General features: G+C 45.8%; 1 long non-coding RNA gene across 1 annotated transcript in view; it reads right to left on the bottom strand.

Moving 5' to 3' along the window:
• LOC147581579 (uncharacterized) overlaps window positions 1-20845 on the bottom strand; it is a 66884-nt gene extending 46039 nt beyond the window's left edge. Inside the window, exon 1 of the long non-coding RNA XR_015250051.1 lies at window positions 20061-20845. This is a non-coding gene — a long non-coding RNA (uncharacterized LOC147581579). The remainder of the gene's footprint in view (window positions 1-20060) is intronic.
• Between the last annotated feature and the right edge of the window lie 1962 nt (window positions 20846-22807).

The raw sequence follows: 22807 nt of genomic DNA, 5'->3' as shown, positions 1-22807 counted from the left end.
GAGCATGGAGCCTGCTTAATTCTCTCTCTCTCTCTCTCTCTCTCTCTCTCTGCCCTTCTCCCCCACTCACTCTCTCTCTCTCTGTAAAAAAATGTTATAAAGCCACAAGGAGTCCCTCTAACTCAGTAGCTGTCAGGCAAAAAGGGTGTAACGTCTGTGAAAGTGCTCTGGAAACTCCTAAGTGCTATGTGAGTCCTGGCTACCACCCTCAGGAAGTATCGAGGTCTGCAGAGCCATCTGTTCTTTTACTAAGTAGTCCCACCCTCCCATGCTGAGCTGTGATGTCCTCCAACTCTTCCACTGCTGTTAGCTTTTCCAGGTGGGTGTCTCTTGCTCCATCCAGCCCTGCTTCCCTCATAGCACTTCCTGCTTCATCACATCACTTTCAGGCTCTCACACATCCAACCAACTTGCCAGAGGGAACCAGTGCCTACCTTGCTAGACGAGAACCATCACGCTTTTCCTGCAAATGCAGATAAATCATGTACCCTGAAGCTGGGCTGCATTTAGGGAAGCACCCAGTCCAATTCTTTATTTTAAGATGAGGAATCTGAGCCCCAGGAAAAGGACTTGTCTGAGTTCAAATAGGCATTTAGCAGTGGAGCTGGAACTAGAATTATGTTCTCGTGATTTCAGCCCAAGCAATTCTTCTCCTCTGGTCTGAAAGAGGCCACCCTCCAGGCTGTGTGATAAAGGGATGGATGTTGTGCTTTTCATTGCTTTCATATTTGCACACATGTTTGTAGTCAAAATCCATGTGGCAATGACTGTGTAAGTCTAGGTGTAGTGATACCAGAAACTTCTCAGGCAGCCAAATGGGGGCCAAGTAAGTGAGGAAGGGTGAGAGAGTGTGAGAGAGGGTGAGCTTGTATAGCTTAGGAACCCCTACCAAGAGTAGATTTTGAAGTTCTACATCAATCCCCTGCATCTATCAAGGTCACTTGCAAAGGCCCCTGCCTAGTCTCTCATTTTTGCTAATGCCCAAGTTTGGGTCATTTTAAAAGGAGAGACCTGTGCACTTATAGTTGTTCTGCTAATGTTAGGAAGGGAAGCCCTTGAGTAGTAGTGGCAAAGGGGAGGAACTTCAATGCTCCAGAAGGCTGAGAGTCATTCAGCATGGGAAAGGGGAAGGAGAGCTGGGTTGCTCAGATTTAAGACCAGGAACACCCCAGGGATGATCCAGAGACCAGGAACACAAGCACCCTGCCCTACATGTATTTGCAGATAGACTCAGAGTCATGTCACATGCCTTTGTACCCTCCATTCTAGGTGGCCAGCTCCCCATCCTGAAAGAAAAGACAATGGACTGGACTAGCCCACCATGATGACTCATCCAGTCTGCCCACAGGCCAAAGATATGCCCCAGGCCCAAGGTACTGACAAGTAAGGGTATAACCCTAGTGACCAATTCATTCCATTTGCCCAAGAGCTTCCCAGTTTTAACAATGAAAGCTGCACGCGCCAAGAAAGCCCTCAGTCCCCAGCCTGAGCCTCACTCTCCTTATCTGTTAAATGGGCATAATACCCTGTGCTGCCTTCCTCATAGAACTGCTAAGATAAACAGGTAAGGAAAGATATTTGATTGTAAATCCCTTATTTTCTACTTATGTGGCATTGTTAAGAGGAAAAGAGAGCAAAGGAAGAGAGCACAAGCAGAGAAAAGAGGAGGAAAAGGACTAAGAAGAATAGGGAAAAGCAGGAAGAAGACACAGATAGAGAAGAAATTGAGAGTAATGAGTGGGAAGTTCCCATCCAGTGAGAGGGGAGGCCTAAGTGACAGACAGGACACCTTCAGAGCCCACCTGCCTCTACCTTCCATCTCTTTAAATCCTATGAACCACTCAAAGCCCCATTGGAGCTCGTCTCCTCCTCCAAGAAACTCTCCCTGACCACTAGGACCCAAAGGGATTGTTTTCTCTCCTTCAGACTCCTGGAAAATGCAGAGTCTGACATGCCATCAGCCCTGAATCATCTATTTTTCCCGAAGTCTATTTATTTTACATATCAAAATTGTATCTCTCCTTTTAATTCCTGCACTACTCGTTACTCCTGTAAATCCCCGTAATACTCAGTATACGTAAGGGCTTATAAATATTTGTAATTGTCTGAGTGATTAAACAGGGAGAAAAGTAAATGGGCCTTGTCCAGAAAGGAACTCCAAATGACCTTACAGTCTTCCAGAGCCTGCCTGCAAGTGGGCATCACCTCCCTGTCTTTACAAAGAAGAGATGGAATGTAACATGGACCTGGGATTCTGGAAACCTGAGGTCTTGTGCCAGCTCCTCCACCTCCCAGCGAGGTCACTTCTGCCAAGCTACATTCTCCTCTGTAAAATAACACATGTGGCTGGACCCTCTGGTACCCCAGTGTGGCCTTGGATCAGCTGCACCTGCTGGGCACTCCTCCTTAGAAATAAACAACCTCAGGCTATCCCCCAGACCTGCCAAATCAGGCTCTGCACAAAGTCCCCAAGTGGTCCCAGACGCATGCACATCAGAGCCTGAGATCACTGTGGTTCCTAATGGTTTCGACATTCACCATCTTCCAGCCTCTTCTAGTCCCATTCTCAAGGACAGCCTAAAGACCCTGCAGCGACCTGTGAGTGGCCTGGACCTTCCAGTCCTTGCAGGGCAGCCCATCTGCCATCTGAAGCTTTCTCCTGCCTCTCCTGGTGGGGCGAAGGTCACTATTCACAGAAAGTTTTCTCAGTGGAGAAAAGCAAAATCATTTCATTCCACCATGAAGGAAGCAGTTAGCTGGCCACTCAGCTAAGAAGGAAGTATTCACCAACACACAAACCCTGATAAGCATGCCCTCACCTACCCAGATTCTCTGACTACACACAACACTTCATCTGGGAAAGTGACTTGGTCTCCAAGTGGGTTTAATAATCTCCTTGGGACATTGTAAGGAGATGAAGAGATGGGCCAGGGCTCACTGCAACCTCCCCAGCCCGTGCCTGCTGCAGGTTATATATGTAGCTCCCTTGCTGTGGGACCCCTGCCTCCCAGAGGGACCTCTGGGCTCACAGTGGAAGCCAGACCTCCCCAGGTGCCCCCTCCACCTTCAGACGACTGGGAGCACAGAGCCACTGAAGTACAGAAGCTACTGGAGCCCTGCTGAGGCCCTGGCCTGGACCTGGGCAGGCCTAGAGCAATAGGCTACAGCCAGGGGAGAGGGCCTCACATCTGCACCTGGCTGGGAAATCATATTCAGCCCTTTGCTCCCACTGTGTTGGCACATTCATGTTCCGAGATGCTTCCAAGTCACTGAAATTCATCATTTAGGCCCCAGATTCATATTGTTTTCAATGTTTAGAGTGTATATTTTTCTAAATAGGATGACAATCTCTTGCTTTCTGGAATGGAATATGCAGAACACAGATTATTTCTTTTTCTTATTTATGTACCTCATTATGATGGAAGCCCCATGGGCATGGGGTGTTTTGTCTCTGCTTCCTGCTGCCTTCCCAGTGCCTAGAACCGTGCCTGGCACTTTCAAGATGCTCAGAAGACATAAGCAAAGCACCTTCCTGTGAAGAGCTCTGAAGATGAGAAGACAGATGGATGGATTCCTCTCCCTCTAGGCAGAGCTCACAGTGCAGCCAGTGAGGCTTACACTGGCCTGGAATGTTGGGGGGGAGGGAGAGAGGGGTCCCAGCACATGATGAGGTGTGAACCGTGCTGACTTCACAACATAGGCTGCCCCACACTAATGAGCTTTTTGAGCCACAGCATCAACGTTTTAAAATCTACCTTCCCTTTCTCTCTGCCAGGTTGTCAGTTGTCACTCAAAGTTGCATGGAATTGTAAACAGGACAGGAAGTTAGAGATCATTCTCGAGAACAGCTGTCTTGTCTGGCAAGACAGCACTTCTCAGTCTCAACATGGAGCCTTGCATGCTTCTCCCTATTTATTCCAGCTGGTGGCCTGAGAAAACTTTCGTACCCTTGATCCACTGCAAAAGCCACATTTTGCAAGTGAGGAAGCTGAGCACCAGAAGTCAAGTGATTGATTCCTAAGGTCAAGTAGCTCAGGGGAAAAAAGCCCAGTGTCGGGTCTTCTGCCTCCCAACCCAGGGCTCACTGCTTCTATGGGCTGCACGCCTGCTTCTCATGTTCTGTCACAGACTCACCTCTAATTTCCTATTGGTGGAGGGTGGTAGCAGGGAGGACAGATAAATAAGTTTATTAAAACTATTCCTAAAGTGAAAATATATAGCCATTGTTCTATTTGTTCAAAATCATACGTCATTAGGGAAATGTGAATTAAAACAGTAAGATATCACTACACACCTATTAGAATGGCTACACAGAACACCAACAATACCAGATGCTGGCACGAATGTGGAGCAACAGAAACTCTCCTTCATCACTGGTGGGAATGCAAAATGGTACAGCCACTTTGGAAGACAGTTTGGGAGTTTCTTACAAAACCAAAGACACTTTTACCATATGATCCAGCAATCACACTTCTTGGTATTTACCCAAATGAGTTGAAACTTAGGTCCACATGAAAACCTGCACACGAATGTTTGTAGTAGTTTTATCCATAATTTCCCAAACTTGGAAGCAAATGTGATATCCTTCAACAGGTGAATGGATAAACATACTGGCACATCCATACAATGGTATACTATTCAGCACTAAAAAGAAGTGAGCTATCAAGTCATGAAAAGACATGGAGAAATCTTAAATGCATACTACTACGTGAAAGAAAGCCCATCTGAAAACGCTGCATACATATGATTCCAGCTATATGACATTCTAAAAAAGGTAAAACTCATAGACACATAAAAAGGTTGGTGGTTGCCAAGAGTTTGGGGGAGGGAGGGAAAAGAGTGATGAATTGGTGGAGCACTAAGGATTTTTAGGGCAATGGAACTATTAATCTGTGTGATACTGTAATGGTTACATGCTAGGACACATTTGTCCAAACCTGTAGCATGTACACCAAGAATGAAGCCTAAACTGAACAAACTGAAAACTTCAGACAATAATAATGTTCCAATATTGGCTCATTAATTGTAACCAATGTACCACCCCCGTGCAAAATAGTGATTGGAGAATCTGTGAAGAGAAAAAGGAATACAGGGGAATTCACTGTACTTTCTGCTCAACTTTTCTTTAAACCTAAAACTGCTCTAAAAAAGGGGGGGGGGGGCCTCTTCATTAGGGAAAAAAATCCTATGCCTGCAATGAAAACATACAGGCACTGTAGTCTCCCTAAAATGCGTGAACTTGAGTACCGGAATTAGGGACACTGACGTAGGGAGGAAGAGGTGGGTAGGAAACTGGCCTGCTGTTCTCTGCCCACGCCTCTAACCTCACAGCTAGTCGGAATCGCAGCTAGAACTCGAACCTGGTCCTTGATTCTCAGACTGTGGCGCTTGTCCTAAACTACCCAGACACTGAACAGAGACACCGCACTGCAGTCCTAGCGTCTGTGTTTTAAGAGCCCCCTCCAGGGTCGCCTGGGTGGCGCAGTCGGTTAAGCGTCCGACTTCAGCCAGGTCACGATCTCGCGGTCCGTGAGTTCGAGCCCCGCGTCAGGCTCTGGGCTGATGGCTCGGAGCCTGGAGCCTGTTTCCGATTGTGTGTCTCCCTCTCTCTCTGCCCCTCCCCCGTTCATGCTCTGTCTCTCTCTGTCCCCAAAATAAATAAACGTTGAAAAAAAAAATTTAAGAGCCCCCTCCACTCCACCAGTGGGTGGAGGGAATTCTGTTAAATTTCTCAGCATCTTGTAATTCACAGAAATAGTTCCTGACGCCTGATGTGAATCCCCACGCTGCCTGGCTCACCCCCTCCTCTTCTTGCTTTATTCTTAGCGGAACTTTGGTAAATAACCATGGGTTATTCCCCCATCCAAACGCAACCTGTGGCGGGGGTGGAGGGGAAGACCTCACCGCAGAAGCCATTCAGGTCGCGCTGCAGCCGCGGGGCTGACAGAGCGACACCATGTCACGTGCAGAAGTGAACGATAAAAGGCTCATCATTTCACTAAAGCCCTCTCTATTCACCCTGTACTTTTCCACACACTTCATTTCCCATCATGGCTGACTGCCTAAAGCATTCATGTGAAAATAGCTGATTTTTGCCTGTGTTACTCCCAGTCTCCTCCCTATAATGCAGTTTACTGGATTCTCTGAAATGACATAAACACTTGGCATGTTCCAGAGGGAGAAACAAAGAGAAAAAAGCATTAAAATAGCCAGTGATACAGTCATAGAAAGGGGTTTAGGCCTGTAATTTTCTAGGAACAATGAAGTCAGAAGCGTCATGACTTGCTAGAAAAGCCCTTGGAGATGATTTCCTTTAACAGATGGGGAAACTGAGGACCAGGGAGGTGAATTCTTCCAAGTTCTGCATGTGGAGGAAGATGACTGCTGTATGTTCTTTATGGGGTTTCTTTCTAATGGAGCACAAAAAACATAAGGAAGAATGCTGAGCAGGGCCTAAGAAGGAGAGACTGAGTGTAACGGGGCCATAATAATGGGCCACTGATAGGTGTTTTCATCAGGGCCTTCGGGGTTCTTTCCCCCAGAATCCACAAAGCAGAAAGCCCATGGCCCAGTAAGATGAGACAGCACATGAAGGGACATACCTCAAGCAACAACTGTGTGCCCAGCATGGGGGGCAGACACTTTACCTGGGTTGAGTCAGGTTCCCATAATCATCACATAAAATCTTTCTGGAAGGATCTCTGGCATCCTAAAGCAGGATGTTCCAGGAAAGATATATAATAATCGCCAATATTGACTGAGGGCTTATTACTTGCTAGGTGTTGTCTAGGCCCTTAAACACTTTATTCAACTCATTTAAAGCTCACAGTGGCCCTATGAGGTTGGCATGGGTTGTTCTCCCACTCATCAGGTTACAAAACTGAGTCATCAGAAGGACACGAGGACTTCTTGAGATTACACAGTTGGCCAGGGGTGGGCAGGATTGCAACCCAGAAGTCTAGCCTCAGAGCTGAGGTAACTATGTGCCTGTCCATGTTTTGAGATGTCTACTTTCCTCCACCTGGACTGCAGCATAAATCCCTTTCACTGATGGGGCCCAGATGAGTTCTTTTCAAAGTTATTTTTGTACATCATCCTTTAAATTTAATCCTCACAACATCGCTGCAAAGTGAGCAGGGTAGAGGTACTTATCCTCACTTAACAAAATAAGAAACCAAAGCTCAGAAAAGTGGTTAGTCCCTGGTCACACAGCTGACATGTGACTGAGCACTGGTGAATGTCCACGTGACTTCACTTCGTAGACTTTAGACTACCCCACACTGTCTCTCTTCTCCACTGAGCCCAGGGAATGCCCCTCAGGAGAAAATCCAAGTTTCTCAACAATCCTACCAAATCCAAGTAGGAAGCCCATTCTTAGATTCCAGCTCAGCAAAACCACCACCCCATCTCAAACCTCATTGTGATTTCCTCAAAGAAGCTACCCAGTGGTTGCAGCACCTGTGGGCAATACAACTTGACAAGCTTTGCCTGAGGGGGCCCGTTTCCTTCTAGTTGACTCCATCTGGGCTAGTTTGGGTACCATGGGAGTAGCAAGGATGCTCATCCTCTCCTTACCTTCTTTTCTTTTTTTCTCCTTTCACCTTCCCAAGACTTGCCTCTGCTTTCGTTCTCCTCACAGCAACAGAGCTTTTGAACCACCCCCATCAGCACAATGTGTTAGTAATTGTGCAGCAAGGGTGACATTTAGACTCACAGTCCTGGAAGAAAATCGCATGGATTTGGAAACGCCAGAACAATAAATTTAACCAACCCTGAGGGCCCTGGGGAGTCAGGGAGGAGGAGTGAGGGCAAGGTTTTACCCTGGGACTGGTCCCACAAAATGCAGGTGCAGAACCATCCCTGCCTGCCTCTCCCTGCTCTGCAGGAAAGGGGTAAATGGAACTTCAATCAGCCTACATTCACCTCTCCCTATTGTCAGGTGCTTGCTCTGAAAGCCCCTAATCATTTCTTTTATTGTCTGGCTTAACACAAAGCAGAGCAAAGCAGTGTCAAAGCTGTGCCTCTCTTGGCAGAAAGCCCTGAGGTATGTTGATATATGTGTGTACAGACATATGAATATACACACGCCATCTCCTCTCCCTCTATCTCTCATGCACATGTGCACACACCTTGATTAAGAAGGATGTACTGAAGAGAGAGGTGCAGAGCAGAACCACCCACCCCATCCCACACCCTCCCCATGGAATGAGAATAGTTAGAAAGATACACTGACTCTCATTCCCCAACTCCATAGACAGGCCTTCTAGGGGGACACTCCTGAGACCCCACCTTGATAACAGATGCCCAGTTTGCCCTGTGCTACTGGGGGAGCATGTGTGGTCTAAGCATTTTAGAATTTGGAATCACTGAGAGTTTTCTCATTGCCTCAGTTCCTCATTTTGGCCAATGGATCTGAAGTGCCAACAAGGTAACTTTAGCTTTACCTCCTTCCTCTGTTCAACAGTCTGTTGGAACACAAGCAAGCCTCTGAAAATAGAGGTTAGATCGGCCAATAAGATTTAGGAAAGTAAATAAATGCTTTACAAAAATTTCCCTTTCATGTGGAAATGCTTAAGCCCCTACAAAATGTCAGACCCTGGGCTATTCCTGTTGCTTAATAAGATACAAAGCAGGGACCAGATGTGGCAGAGGGAAACAAACTATTGTCTTAACAGTTGTAACCAGGATGCCTCTTAGAGGGAACAGTCTTTGCTTAGGGAAATACTTCTGGAAAGACATGGTATGAATGATGCATTGCACTTAACAGCCCCTGCTTCCCATACTGTGTCATGGCCATGCCTTTGCATAGTGTCTCCCATGCTGACTCTGGGCTGGGCCACATGGACAGCAAACGTAATGCAAGCAGAGGCCTAGAAGAAAACGCTCACACATTTTCACCCCCTCTTCAATCCTACCCTCATGGTGACAACATGCCTGGGCTAGCATGCTGGACATGGAAGAGAGTGGAGTCATCCCAGCCAAGGCCATCCCAGACCAGCCATCTCTGGGATGATGCACTTGCTGATTACCTACATATGAAGAAGCCCAGCCAAGATCAGCAGGAATACCCATAGACTCATCAAAAATAATAAACACTTGTTGTTTAAGACACAGAATTTGGGGTGGTTTGTTACACAACAAGAGTCAGTTGATACACTTGGCTTAGAAGTTGAGTCCCAGGGGACACTGGTTAACAAGATCAAAAAGGATCCTTAAACCACAAGGAACAAGAGTTAGGAAGAAGAAAAGAGCAAAGTAGAGAAAGAATGGCAGGAAGGAAGAGGGGAGGCCAAGAGAAATGGCAGGGGGATTTAAATATTCATGATAGCTGATACTCAATTTTAAATTGTGTTACTTCAACATATCCATCCTTATTAAGTGAAGTCTGCCTCATACATAAAGGCCTTGCAGCTGTGAGTGAATGAGTGTGTACAGGTGTGTATAAATTACAACAAGAGGATCAGTTCAACCTCTGAGTCAATGTGATATGGAGCAGGGACATTGAAGATCCATACCTAATTTGGTGGCAGCACAGTTAAGGAATAAAAGTGACCATGAGAATGTAAGTCCCTCAGGAATTTTTAGAGGTCTTGGGGAAGCATTGCCCCCCAACCTCTGCAAATATAGAACCAATCTTATCTAGATCTTAAAGGACAGGTGCTCCAACTGACTTCTAGATTATGTACCCAATGCATGTTCTTAGGACCCCTCTTCATGGGAGTCCCCTGCTAAGTGGGACAAGGCCCAAGAAGTACCCAGGCCTGGGTTCCCACTTATCCTAGCTCATCCTCATAAATGAACACAGTACATGTGCAGGCACACACACCACCACCACAATTTCAACTCACACATGCATCTCCTGAGCTTTCCAGAAATCTCACAAAGAAGAATTTATCATGAAGCTAATAAAGCTCGAGTGTCAGAGCTCCTCACTTCCATGACCCCTTCCCACTTTATATGCACAATTTTGCATTCTTTTTTCCCCCCCACAATCACACAAGCTTCAAGCTCCACAAGGCTTTTGGACTTTTGGAGCTCCTACTCCAAAAGCTCCAATCAAACATAGGGCTCCCAACCAACTTATCCTCACTATGAGTCACACACAGGCTCTGTGCTGCCATGGGGCTGTGCTCAGGAGTGGCATTGCACCCAGCCCAGACATCAAGAGTAAAGTACCTGCACCCCCGACCCCTTGCCCCACAAATCTGCCAACAATGTGGAGTTATCCTCCATTGCTGCCACAAGTAAGACCTTTCTAACATCTCCATCCACAGCTGTGTAGAAGCAGACAAGGTCCTAGAACACTGTCAGGAAAAAGGTCAGAAATCCATGGGTCACATTTCCTTTCTTCTCCCTTCCCCATCCTTCTCTTTTCTCTCTTCTCTCTTCCTCTTTACCATTATATACATTCTCCTTGGATCATCTCATCTGAGCACATGACTTCCAGCACATCTGCCTGCTTACCAGATACATATCCCAAATCTCAACATATTCCAAACTGAGTCATCCCTTCAAGCACACCTGAATATTCTCCTGCATCCCCCTCCCAGACAACACCACAACTCATCAGCTAGGCACCAGGCCAGGGGCTGGAGATATAAACTTCTTCCTCTGTGCCCCATCCCCAAATTCCATTTTTATATTGTTAAACTCCACTATGTCCCCTCTCCATCTGCGTGGCCACCTGTGTCCAGGCCTGCTTCTCTCTCTTGGACAGCTGTCACTGACTAGGCACACTGACTATGGTCTCATCCCACATCCTCCATGCTGAGCCAGGATGATAGTTCTAAAATGAAAATACTAGTCTGATCCTCCTATAAGCAAAACTCTTCAGTGGTCCTCCACCAACCACCAAGGTCACAGTCCCTTTATTTGTCATCAGAGGTATTCCACAACCCCCACCTCCACTCCCTCCACAGCTTCTGTTGGCAGCCTTGACTCCCACTGCTGCCCTCACATCTCTTCAAGCACCCCAACATCTGTGTCTGTCTTATTATTTCCTGTCTCCTCACTATTTCGTCACCTTGAGGTGCTCTGTGCCCCATCTCTACTCCCATTCCATTCATCTAGCAAGCTCTTACCATCTTTCAAAGCCTAACTCAGCATGTCCCCCTCTGTGAATACTGTGCTCTGACACCCACTAGATCACTTCTCCAAGGTGGACTAGTCACTTTCATTTAAGCTCTGGCTTTATTTTATACTACTGCCATTATTACACCTGGTATTTGATAAGAACTGGGTAAATCACAGAGCCCCAGGGGTCTCTTGGTGTTTAAGATTGATGTGAACTCCAATTCATGGCCAGTGGAAATCCAAAGACCAATTTTGGATCTATGAATTCCCTGGGAAACTGCATGCTCATGGTCACCAGTGATTATGAGCTTCTACATTTATTGATGAATGGATGGATGAATGAATAACTATACCCAAAAAGCATTGATAAGTATGGTAGACTACTCTTTCAATGTCCTTGGGCCACCCACATCAGGACATTTTCATTACATCTTCAGCTCAGGGTGTCCATAGATTAACATCCGTCCATTGGATCCTTTTCCTACCTTGCTTCTCTCCTCTCTCATCCCACCCCCATTACACCTACTGGATTCCCACTAGGAACTCCAAATTCTTCCCCCTTCATTGTGCAGAAAACTCCCTCCACCCTACATCAGACAGCCAAACGTTGCTATGGAATCACAATAATGCATGAGAACCCATCAGGGTCCATCCCTTCCTTTAACTGTGGTTGTAGCTATAAAAAAGAAAACATTACTTCCTTACAAACTGTCCATCTCTCCCAGAGACTGTGCCCTCCTGTGAGCAGAAGGGGCCTGATTCATTTTCTATCTCCCGTGTTCCACATAGTATGCATGCAATAATGTCTGCTGAATGAATACATGAACAAACTCACAAATGATCCCACTGTTCACCCCACCCTCACCCTCTCCATGGATGCAGACTGGAAGGTGGGGGAAAGGTGAGTTCAGGATGCACAGGAGTATACAGCTGAGGAGCACTTTCCCGCCCTCCTCCTGCATGGACCATGTGTCCTGTCTTGAAGACTGGCCTCTTTCCCATCAAATGCATCACCTCAGCCACCTTCAGTGGTGGTTCAGCATATTTCTGTGTGAAATAAATGTTATTTTCTGGTGCACCCAGGTTTCATTATTTTTCCTGTCAGAGAGAATCAAAGTGAGAGGGAAGGAGAGGCTGGCAGAAAGTGGCTTTTTGCTTACACCAGAAGGAAAAGGGTAACATTACCCAAGGAAAGAGAGGGAGGAAGGGAGAGAGACAGAAAACTCACTTCCTCATTTAATCAAGTTGAAACACGGATTATCTGAGGTTGAAAAACAGCTACCTTGTTCTCGAACCAGTCTCTTGCTGTGTCTGGGGCTGTAAAACCCTTTGCGATTTTATCTTTTCATAAACTTTTATTGAATCCGATGTTCAAGGGGCCATGGAGGATCATCCAATTAAACTCCCCCCACTAATCCTACTCTTAAACCCCAGCACTAAACTGATGGGAGATTAAAAGCTAATAAAGATGACAAATGAGAGACGATCTGCAGGTTGATAAGGGAAATGGAGTCGGGTGGGGATTTACAAGAGACAAGCCAGGCCCAATTTTGGAAAACACAGGAACAGAGGGGACTTTCATGGGAGCAAGTGTAGAGAATTCTGAAAAGATGCACCATGGACACCCACGACGAAGTCCTGCTCAGTGACACTGTGATCTGGGGATGAGACAGGCTACCTGGGGCCAGCCACACAGCAGTAAGAGGGCCGACTTGGCACAGAGGCACCACGGCGGCTACCACTAGCCATGGAATGCCGTGGAACCAGGAGTCCTGTCAACAGGTGGTTCCTGATACAGTCATTATCATAACCACAGCCATATAGTTGCCCTTTGTGGAGCACCAAGCACATGCCAGGCACTGTCCTATGGATGTAAGTCATGTGCATGAGGAGTCCTAGCCCATTTCCTATATTATAAAACTAAGGGCCAAAGTAGGGAAACAATTCCCACAGGCCCGTGCAAGCAGCAAAGTCAATACTACAACCCTGTCTTTACAAGAATATAATCCCCACTTCTTGCAGCTGCACTGAGAACTCAGTGAAGGTTCTGGATTCGCACTGGTCCCCCCAAATCCAACTTCCTTCCTTTCCTTAGACCCATATCTTGCAACTTGAGCATCTCAAAGGGATCTTTAAATTCCTCACCACCGCCCCAAAATTCAATTTTTAACTATACAGTGAGAGTGATTTTTCAACATTCATGCCAGATAGTTTGTATCAATTCATTTAATCATTCCACAGGCATCTATGAAAACCTCTCTTTGCCAGACTCTTTCATAAATATGTATCAAACTAATCCTCACATCAGCCCTGAGAAGAAGGAATTATTTCCTCATTTTAATTAATGAGTACACAGAGGCTTAGAGAATCCAAATGATTCTCCTGGGATCACAAAGCCAATAGTGACAGGGGTGGAATTCAGGCCATGTGTGCCTGGTGCTCAAGCCTGTGCTCCTCCACAGCTCTGTCCTGCCCTCACCAGCGTCCAGTCCAGTGACAGGAATGAGACAGTTGGATACACTCACAAACAGCAAAACAGGGCTGTGTGGTCCATACCATATGAAATACACACACTGCCGTAGTAGTTTCTCCGAAGGAGGGCATTTCAAGAAAGGATTCATAGACAGGGAAGCAGTTTTTTCTGGGCTTTTGGGGGTGTCCAGTTATGGATGTTGTAAGGAGGAATATTCCAGGTGAAAGAACAGTGCGAGAGGAAAGAATGGAGCCTGTTGAGTACCCCAGTTTAGCTTCAGTGTGTGGGTCTCAAGAAGGGAAGACATGATGTATAAGGAAGTTTGGGTGAAATTGGGGCACTTTGATTAAGGGAGTGAGAAAGCAAGTTAAAACCTGTGTATCGCACCATCTTTCCCTGCTTCACAAAGCATGATTTCTCCCAAGGGACCAAGTCTCAGATGACTTAACATGCAAACCAACAGGACAACTCTCCTCACAGTTGACAGAAAAGGCAAGCTTTTGGAATTTGAATGGAATGAGCTGAGGGCTAGAAGTCAGCAGACAGGGTTTGCAGTTCTGGTTCAGCCATGCTATCTGAGCCCATGGCCTGGCACCACTCACCTTCTAGGATATGTCCTTTTGTTTCTATAGAAAAAGAGGGGGGTTGAAGGATGAGTGGCTTAAACCACCTAAACCTTTGGCTTAAACCACCAGGAACCTGCAGTCTTCTGAATTCATCCTGGCTCACATGTACTTGAATTTTAGGAATATTAAGTGTGCCAGTTAATGGGTCACATTCACTGGATCAGGTGATGCCCAGTTATCTGGTTGAACATTATTTCTGGGTGTATCTGTGAGGTTGCTAATCCAGAAGATATTAGAATTTGAATCAGTAGACTCAGTACAGCAGATTGCCCTCCCCAGTGTAGATGGACATCATCTAACTCATTGAGGGCCTGAATCAAACAAAACGGTGGAGGATTCTCTCTCCCTCTCTCTCTCATTCTCTCTCTCTCTCCCCCTGACTGATTGAGCTGAAACATTGATCTTCTCCTGCTCTCAGCACCCAGGCCCTCCAGCTTTTTAACTACATCACCAGCCTTTCTGGGTCTCTAGCCTACACACAGCAAATCATGGAACTTCTCAGCTTCTATAATCACACAAGCTAATGCCTCAATAACAAATCTCTTTGTGTGTGTGTGTGTGTGTGTGTGTGTGTGTGTGTGCGCGCGCATAGGTGAGTATGAATATATACACACATATATGGATATGAATGGGGACAAATATGGATATGGGTGTCGATGTGGATGTGGGTGTGAATATCCCATTGGTTCTGTATCTCTGGAGCACCCTGACTAATACAGATTTAAGGACCAAGCTAGTGCCAGAAAAACAGAATTTAAGGATAAGCTTTCTGAACTGGTTCTGGGGCTTCTGGAATTGGCTCTCTTATCTGATTAAAGATGCTAATGACTCTATTCCCAGCAGTAAAGATAACACTGATCTTTCATAGCAGCAGAAACTAGCTCTTTCTGAGGCCCCACCAGGTACCTAACCCTTTCATTCCTTTGATCTCATATTGTCATCACAGATGCACAATGTAGTTTTGATTAATCTTATTTTTACAGACAAAAACAGAACCAAATAAAACTGAGGCTCTGAGAGTAAGAGACTCAAGGACACATGGCTGGCCCAGTGTCTTATCTGTTGGCATGAATTTTTTTCACTGCATCAGTGGTTCTCAGTCCTGGCTGGTCATCGAATAACCAGGGCAACCCCACCCCACAAAGGTCTCTGGAAGGGCAGTTCGGGCCTTAGCATGTTTTAGAAGCCCCTCAGGCACCTCTGTGTGTGGCCAGGGTTGAAAACAACAGTGCAAACCACTGTTGCTTCTGGAGAAGACAACAGCCCTTGAGTCCAGCCACCCCAGACCTGTTCCTCAGCCTCAGCCCCACCCACCAAGTCATCTTAGCCCAGGTCTCTATTTTACAAGTTAATATTCATTTCATCACATTTAATTAACACAGGGAGACTAGAGCTGTCTCAGCCTCACACCCAGCTAGCAGGAGCCCGTGCCTCCCTCGGAGTTCAATCACAGCGCTGTCTTGCGCAATTAGCTTCCTTCCCCCAGATCTGAAGGGTCTGTGCCCATAAATATCAACCAATTTTATTGATATTTGTAATTAAAACCACCAAACGGGTCACACTTGATTGAACAAGTTTGCAACACATACATCCATAATGGGAACATGAGCATATTTGTATGTGACATTTGATAGATAATAATCCTAGGCATTTCTCATTTTCAGAACATCCTGTGGGTACCAGCTAATTAAGCCTCATATGTCTCCTGGGACAGAGGGTGTTATTCAGACACACCCCTTTGATTGTCTTTGTTCCTGAAGTTTCAGAGAAACCAAGGGCCAGGAAAGTAGGGACCAGGCTAAAGACCACAGAGAGAAGATGGCACAGGCACTAGGTCTGACCTGTGCCAACTTCTTAAGTTTCTTCTCCTCATAGCTTCTGTCTGTAGCCTTCAAGGAAGCTGGTGTTTTTAAAAACCCAATGGCAACAAGAAGGAGCTCCAAGCCTCCCCAGAGGCTCCAAGTCTATCTCTCTAAAGTTCAACCTCATGACCCAGTTGGGCCTTCCATCCCAAAAATTAGGTGGACAAAGCCTGACTCATCCTTTAGTTCAAATCTTGTGGGGCGGGAGTGAGAGCTGCCACCACCCACCAGCACCATGATCCCATCTCTGTGTTGGCCCAGTTGTAGCTGTGCCCACAGGTTATTTGGGATCCTAACTTTTTCTATGTGTGCCCAAAAGAATTATCTGTGAGCTGAGGGCAGATCCAGACCACAGCACTGCTCACAGACCATAACTGGAGCAGAAACGTTTGCCATTCATGGGTCCAGCAGAGGGTCAGGTTATCAAATCAGCCTCCCTCTCATTTTCCCTTTGCTCACACATACCCAGGGAGATTAAGACCTTTCCCCAAATCCCCTAACGGCATTCTTACAAGAAACAATCAGTCTTCAAGTGAGTTACAAGGAAACCATTCTATCCCAAAAGGCAGCCTTCTGAGTGGTCGGGCAGGAAGACTATTTCTCTTGTGATCTAGAATAAATCCCTTCATTTCCAAACCCCTCAAGGGTAGAAGGGAATTCCAGGGGGGAGCAGGAAGAATGGGTGGAGAGAGACAGCGTGAAGACAGATGAAAACAGACTACCAGGCAACGTTAGAGTGAGGACGTTTTTACTATGTTATAATTTAGGCCACACTTGCCTCCAAAAATGATTTGAGACAGTTACAACAATAGGCACATATCCAGTAAGGCCATTAAACTAGAAATAAGGAGAATACATAAATGTCTGCAGAGAGTGACACTGAGGTGGTCATCATTCCCATTATCCCAAAAGCTCAGGTAGGAACAGTGTGTTTAAATAAGCACAAGGTGCTTCACTGATCATCAAGACAACTAACTCAATTATTCAAAGACTAATGATCCAATTTGTGTTTAATCTGGCCCTGTGGCACCAGCCCTTTCTCTCTTCTGCTGCCTAACTATGAAGAATTTCACTGTTCAACATGTATCTAACCAAACATGGTCATGAAAAGGCATGGAATCCGAGAACTTCACAGTTGGAAAGGACTTTCCACAATCACTTAAGAAGGCGTTTTCCTAAGTTCAGGAGTTCTTTTTAGAGCTGCTATATCAGAAAGTTGTGCATTAGAAACTTGAATTCCTCTAAATACAGGGGGCTTGCTACCTCATGAGGTATTTTTTTTTCCTGAGAGTCTATTTTACTGTTACACAATTTGAGTTATTAGAAGGCTCTTTCTTGTATAAAGACAAAATCCACCCCTTGGAGAAATCAAGCAGTGATTCCAAACCTAGTTGATCTTCAAAATTATCTGAGATGCTTTTGAAAAGACATCCTGGTGGGATCATAAATTAGTACACCCCTAGAGAAAACAGTATGGCATTATCTGCTATAGCTGAATGTACACACACCAATAGCCCTACAATTCTACTCTCAGGTATACACCCAACATAAATATTTGCACATGCACACCAGGAGACCAGTACAAAAACATTCTCAGCAGCATTAGTCACACTAGCCAAAAACTGCAAACAACCAAAATGTCCATCAACGGTAGAATGGGTAAACTTGATGCATTCAGAAAATTGAACATTTCCAGAGCAGAGCTGCCCAAAAGCATTTTCTGTAATGACAGAAATTGTATGTTCCACAGTGTTCAAGATGGTAGCCATTTGACACACATGACTGTTGAGCACTTGAAATGTAGGTAGTGCAAGAGAAGAACTGAATTTTGAATTTGATTTAATTTTAACCCATTTAAATTTAAATAGCCACTTGCCCCTAGTGACTACTGTACTGGATAACACAGTGTATTAGAACAGTGAAAAAGAGCAAACTGTAGCTATATACAATAACATGGATGAATTTCATCCAGTAATAGAAACCAGACCCCCCAAAAATACATACTATATGATTACATTTATGAGAAGTTCAAAAATAGGTAAAATAATACTAAACGTTTAGGGATGAAAGTTAAACCTCGGGGTTTAGGGGTGCATGCTTAAGTTGCAAAACTTTGGGTAGGAAGGAAAAGGCAGGGCCATGGGGGAGCTTCTGGAGACTGGGCATGTCCTATTTCTTAGCTGTGTGGTGATGTCACTTTGTCATAAATCATCAAGGTATCATTTTTGTTTGGGGTGCTTATCTATATGTGCTTTATATTTCACAATTTAAAAATGATTAAAATACAAATTATCTTTGCAACTTTTCTGTAAATCTAAAATTATCCCCAATTAAGTGTTTATTTTTTAAAAAAAAATACAGATTAAGTGCTTCACTTCAGATTTGTTGTGTCAGTTTCAAGAAAAGCGGCCCTGGAATTCATATTTTTCAAAAGCTCCGGATTACTTTTCTTGCACAGCCTATTGGGAAAACATTGCTGCCTCCTCTATGTGGAGCCTTTTCCCCAAGACTGAATGTCCCCCAGAATCTTCTTCTGTTCCTAGGATGCTCCTGTTTCCACTCTCTAAACACTGGGGGTTCTCAGGGGGCTCACTGTGGTAGATAATCACCCACTAATGCTGCCTGGGCCTCAACATTGTTTTGTAGCTGCATCCTTCCACACAAGCCAGTGCCAACCTAGCTGCTCACCACTTGCCTTGAGAGCTGGAGAATGAGCCACCAAAGATGAATGAGGGTGAGGTGAAAACTAGTGGTTACAATGAGTGTTAAGAATCCCATTTGTTGCCATGTCCTGGGACTCAGTTGACCACAGACAATGGTGCATGTTAGGATGCAAGTCTTTGGCAGGTCCATTGAGTGGGCCAACATCTGCAATGTGCTCATTTCTCCTATCAGTCTGCTTGACCCTTTCCACCCTTTCCTTCCTGTATTCTGTAAGCTGCCTCCTACAAGCCCTTGTATAAGACGTGCTTCTCCCTGGTCAGACCTAGCAAAGCCAGGATCACTGAAGTTTCCTCCACCTCTCTTTTCCTCTTGGAAAGTCAAGTCTTAAGTATCAAGAATGCAAGGTTGATCGGGAAAGGGAAGAGGGAGGGTTTGACAGAGCGGGAGTCAATGAGTTTACACCAGGAAGTTAGGAGATGTAGGCATTGAATAATCATTTATCTCATGTGACCCCCACATTGGCTCTGAAGCAGGCTGGCAGGGCCACTGCTCTGCACAACTCCAGGGACTCCACGGGCAACATAGTCACATGCGTCCTAGAGTCTTGGGTTGTGCAGTGCCCAGCCTGTGCAGCCATCTATGGCAACTCTGTAGGCTGGGTAGGTTTTCTTATTCCCATTTTTAGAGGAAGAAACTGAGGCCAGGAGAAGCAGTGGGATTCATACTCACATCTCTTGGCCACAGCCCTGTGGCTAGCAGACCAATGGTTTCTGTCAACATAATAGTCCTTAAAGGCATAAAGATGCCCCATAAACACCCACTGGGAAGTGGGCAGGGACTCACCTTCTCTAGGAATAGAGAAGGACCCATATAATGCCAAGGAAGCAGACCTTCAGCCATCACAGTATCCTCCATGTCTAGTTTCCAAAAAACATAGCAGGAGGCCAGTCAAGTTTAGAGCATCAAGAAAAGAGGCCGTGGAAGGCATGGGGAGAGAAAGCCAGACTTCACCTGCATGAACACATTCAGTGAAGGCAGAGCATAATTAAGCCTAATTGTGTAAGCCCTGCCATGCTTTCGAGAGAGAGGGATGCCAAGGTCTCCAGTTATCTTCCGTTCTGTGCAGCCCGCATATCCCCACCCGAAGGTCACCCTCATTAACGCTGCCAAAAAAAGCCATCCCTCTGCACATCCAGTTGTTGCACTAATGGGCCCTTCTACCTCTGCCCAGGCATATTAGCTGCATGAACGCACATGTGTCTGCGCATCTGTGGGTGTGCACATCCGTGTGGGGTCTGTGTGAGTGCGTGTGCCTCTGGAACTGGACCTGTTTCATTTTCTTCTGGTATTTTATGTACTTACACAGTCAAAATTAATGGAATCAGTTGAGATTCGGATGACATCACACTGGTGACTCACATCTTGACAGATGGATGGGTTTCCCCCCTCTGCATTGCTTTCAAGGTAACCTTGATTTGTCACACAGCCACTGGGGAATGTCAGGAAGCAGGATTTTTTTAATAGACATTTGACTTGGCCATCCACAGTTAGCAATCCGAGCCTGCGGGAGGAACAGGGTAGAGAGGAGTCAAGGAGCAAAGCCACGGCTAGTCCTCTCCAGGGACCGAAGGGTGAGCTAATTAGTGGAGTCCACCCCTGAGCCGGCCAGTTACTGAGCCACCCATCATTCCTTCAGAGGTGGGGACATCCAAGGGCCAATCTGCACACTGCACTGCTCTTGCTCCCTGGAAGTAACCTTTCTTCAGCAACATTTTTATTGAGCACCCTTTCCTATTGGAACATAAACAGGTATGGAGGGGTAATAAATAGTAAGAGCAGCTGTAAAACAGTGCAACAATAGAACAGGGTTGCAATTATGTAATCATTTCCGCTACTAGAATTTCTTTGAGGGAAATTTTCATTGGGAAAATGCAAAGGAGAGAGGATGATGACTCACAGCCTTTTAAGACTCAACCCTCCCCGGATTGTGTGAGTCCAGAGGTCAGACTGACATGGCTGGATGACTTCTAATTGTCAAGTCCAAGGGTATCAGCAAAGATCTTCTCTTCCTACTTAGCATTTTTCCATCTTCATATCAGTTCCTTCCTCTGCCTGGGGTTTGGGGAGATATTTCTTCCTAAAACATTAACTGCAAACACCAGGCCAAGTTAAACCAAGCAATCTAGATTGTTACAAGCAAGTAGCTCGCTCATTTTTCTAACAGCCTGGCTCTGAAAGCAGACCCTGAGTATGCACCGAATGGGCAAGTGGTCAGCCTTTGTCATGCTTTGGGGCAGGCAAGTTTGCCCTCAGCACCAGGTAGACAAGACACTTAGACTTCCAGAACTAGAGGCTTCTTAGCAACCATCCTAACCAGTCTTTTTCTCATTGAGTGGTGAGTGAAGAATAAGTTCCTGAAACAACCAACACAGGGTTGTTCCTCAATTACTGTTCCACATTCTTTAAGCTCTCCATCTACCTAACAGAAATGATAATGCTCAGCATTTACAAAGTGTAAGGAGCTCCCTCTTGCAAATCCAGAAGAATTCCAAACCCTGTTTTACTACCATGGCAGGGAAATCATGTGAAGATGAGCCCCACAGGATACCTACAAGGTCCAAGGAACATGTCTGTATCACATGCAAGACCTCTGACCTCAGCAGAAAGTCTACATGCCTGCCCTTGGACAGCTGGCTCCATCAGTCCACCTGCATCTGATGATGTTCTATCACTCTGGGGAAAGACCTCAGTGTCTGCTCTTTCCCTAGTGAACATCATGGCCAGCAAGGCAGGTCTTCCCACCCTTTGGTCACCACCTCTCACCACCTCACTCCTAACCCCATGCCACATGAGTATCTGCCTCTCTGTTGGCTCAGGACCTCCAATCCCAAACCACCCCCATTCCATCCCCCCTGGACCACACTCCATTCTCTTCACCTAGGCTCATCCCACAGGTCAAAATCCCACTCTTTTGAAGATCCATCTCAAGCACCGTGTCCTCTAGGAAGCCTTCCTTAGTTCCCCCTTTGGAGTATGTATTTTCTCTCTCCTTGTGTTTCAACCACTTATGCCCCAAGTATCTTGTGATGAGTGGCTCTTCCAGGCAAAAATTAGTCACTCCATGATTGCATTCTTAAAGGGAAGCTTCTGACCTGGCCCAGCTGTCTTCAGAGGCACCAGAAACTTGAGTGTGATAGTCAGTAGCAACCAACCAGGTCAGGTTCATATACAGCAACATACATATAGTGCTTGCACTTAGGATTTTATGAAAATGGAAAATGGATTGGTCAAAAGCAAAGCCATGTAACGCATGAGGGGAAACTACACTCATGCACAACACACACCTGTCTACAGGAAACCATAAGGCCATGTGGCAGTTCAGATGGCAGCCTCCACTTCCTCCACCCTTAGGAGCTGGGAGTAGCCCCAATTGATGGTAGTTGAGGAAGAAGTCTGTCCACTTAGATTCTCTTCTGCCCATGCAGGGCTGCCCTCTGAGCCCTCTTTCCTCAGAGCCCTTAATGTGTGACCCATTCAGATTTGTTCTCAGCCTCAGTACCTGACCAAAGCACCACCCCCACCCCCCGCAAGGAACCCTTGCCAGGTGTGCTTTCCTTGATATTCTTTGCAAATGTCTGGCTTCCTGCTTTACTTGGAGAGGAATGGCCATTTGATGCTGTAGCTCCCTATCTCTCTTAACAAGAGATCTCTGTCTGCATTTCTCTTCAGGAGCAACATCGTAAGAGCAGTTAAACTTGGTTTGGAAATAACTCATTCCTTGGACTCCAGGCTAGGAATCTATGCCTAGTAATCTATTCCCCATTCTGCAGTGCGCTAATGTCCCCCATGCCACATCTTACACACCTCCACAGATGCCAGAGCCAGTCAGCACCATTGTGTGTCACCCCAGGGCAAACAGGAAGTTAGTTACAACAGCACCAAGCATGTTCTACCTTAAATTTAAAAAAACAATAATTATAGCAATGATGATAAAGAGTATCCATACTCTCACCATTTATAGACAAACTGTACTACCATCAGATCTTTACATTCTCAAAACAGTTCTGTGAAGGAAGAAGGCATCAGCACTCCCATTTTACAGGTGACAA

The sequence above is a fragment of the Puma concolor genome, chromosome B1 (assembly GCF_028749965.1).
Source record: "Puma concolor isolate L17-30 chromosome B1, mPumCon1.1.hap2, whole genome shotgun sequence".
Taxonomy (NCBI): Eukaryota; Metazoa; Chordata; class Mammalia; order Carnivora; family Felidae; genus Puma; species Puma concolor.
Note: the sequence above shows the minus strand (reverse complement) of the source record. Positions and strands in the feature narration are given on the sequence as shown.